Here is a 2,355-nt window from a genome sequence, read left to right as displayed (position 1 = left end):
AATAATTTTGGCCTAAAGCCACTACCTCCCAGCTTGGCACAACAGGTGGAGGTAATAACTTCACAGCCATTTTCTAGTAGAAAGCACAGTATGAAGTAATTTTGAAAGGATTATTACATGTTTTATTTTTAAATAAAAAGTAAGAGGTGATGAAGCATATGGTAGGATATCTGGGGAATCTTACATGATGTTTGCAATTGAATCAGGGAGGAATTTGTCAGTAAATCTGGCCTTTCATCTTTTGAGGTGAAAATGTGTTTTACGTCATTCTCAGTAGACAAACTACCTTAAAAATGTAAAATTGTGGGTTTGGGCAGGGCATGCTATAATTCACACCCCAAACTTTGGCTACTTGTATTCCAGCAAATAGAATCTCCTATGTTTCTGCATTTCTCTATGCAAACCTCAGAATGTCTTAAAATTCCATGAATATTTTCATATATATAGTGGACAAGTAAATAACTGAAATGTACTATCTACACTTTTCTGTCACAGTGTGATTTTTGTGAACCCAGACCACACTGTAAAACCTCATAAAGAAATGGTCAGATTTAAACTTTCTGGGTGAGAGTATTTACGTTATAATTGTGTGTACATTTTTTACACTTTTTAACTTATATATTCATTTGTACCTTCTCAGAGGCTATAAATATTGACATTAGATTAAAATTTGACCTGAAAACCTTAATATCCCAGAAACCTTTTCTAGTAATTTAACTGAAGCTTTTTAAATATCCCAAAAAGCATAGTTTGAGTTGGATCTGCTTTGCCTAAGCCTCATTTTTTTTTTACCTTGCTTTAACATCTAAAGTTTCTGGAAAAACACACTCCTTGTTTTATGATTCTGTACCACCATAGCAGACTAGCAAACTACTGTTCACTCAAGGCGAATGGGCAAGTGGACAACTATTATTTCCTGAAAGGTTTACAGCAGGGATGGAGAAAAGAAAGCCTTCACAAAGAGATGGATTTTTAAAATACTATAATATTTTATTTTTTTAAAGATTTTATTATTTATTTGAGAGAGAGAGAAAGAGAGAGTGAGCATGAGCAGGGCAGGGAGGGGCAGAGGGAGAGGGAGAAGCAGACACCCGCTAAGCAGGGAGCCCGATGCCTGTTCGATCCCAGGGGCCCCGGGATCAGGACCTGAGCCAAAGGCAGACATTAACTGACTGAGCCACCCGGGCGCCCTTACTATAAAATTTTAAAAACAAGGAGGGAAAGTATCAACCCTGAATCTTTCTGGAATAAATCAACATTAAAAAGATCAATGACTTCATGAACGGGGTAATATGAAAACAGACTCAATGTAAGAAATTCTAGTCGACAGGCTGAGGGCCAGATTCTCTCACATTTCCCTGTGGTTCCCTGGGGGGAAATGTCAGGATTTCTTTCTTTTTGGGAAGCCAGTGTTTGCTCTGATGGTGCCAACATGGAAGATCATTTGAATTTCTCATATTTTGGAGTTAACTCCAAGATGTGTAGACATAAAGGTAAGAGAAAAGAAAGAAGTAACAAAAAGGAAAATAGAAATCACAATCTCTGCTGTTTCCAGGGGTGTTTCAATTGTGTATCCACCTTTAATCACATTAACCCCACAGCCCAAAACAGGATGAATGCACAACCTAAATGGATCATAGCAAGAATGTTTAAACACGTTTGGTGCTGATGTTTAATAGTATAAATGTCAAATATACCAGGTGTAGATACATTTGTGTATAAATAAGCATGAACGCAGAGTCTGGAAACATCTCATACTGCAAAAGAAACAAGGCTCCAGGGAGCTGTTCTGGACCTCCAGAGTGAGCAGCCCTATCTCTAGGCTCACACATGTTGGACATCTGCTCTGAGGCCCACGCAGCTGAACACACTTCACCTGAGCAATGACAATAAAATTCACTTCACTGCGGAAGAGAACCATCCCAAGAAGAGTAGCCCCACCATTTCCATCATATCACTCTGTTCAGTGTTTCTGCACCTACTGCTAATGGAAATACTTATGTGTGCATGCATGTATGTATGTGTTTCTGTCCCCCACTCATAGAGTGCAAGCTCCAAGGAGCAGGGACATCACCTCTCTTCACTACCCGATCTTCAATTCCCAGAACAATGATTAGAACAGAGCAGGTAGGTGTTTGCAGAATTTATCAATAAGTGTTCTGTATTCACAAAAGAAGGGGCACTTTTTATATCACTATAGTAGACATGAAACCCATTTTTAAAAAAGTCTGATTCACATGTGAAATTAAAACAGGGGTTCTACTTCTTGAACTGCCTGTTACAAGAATATTCACCTGAACTCATTGAGCTTTTGCTTTTTTCTGTATCTATGTTTTATTGTATAATAAAACTGTT

The sequence above is a fragment of the Neomonachus schauinslandi genome, chromosome 3 (assembly GCF_002201575.2).
Source record: "Neomonachus schauinslandi chromosome 3, ASM220157v2, whole genome shotgun sequence".
NCBI classification, from domain to species: domain Eukaryota; kingdom Metazoa; phylum Chordata; class Mammalia; order Carnivora; family Phocidae; genus Neomonachus; species Neomonachus schauinslandi.
This window is presented reverse-complemented; position numbering follows the sequence as displayed.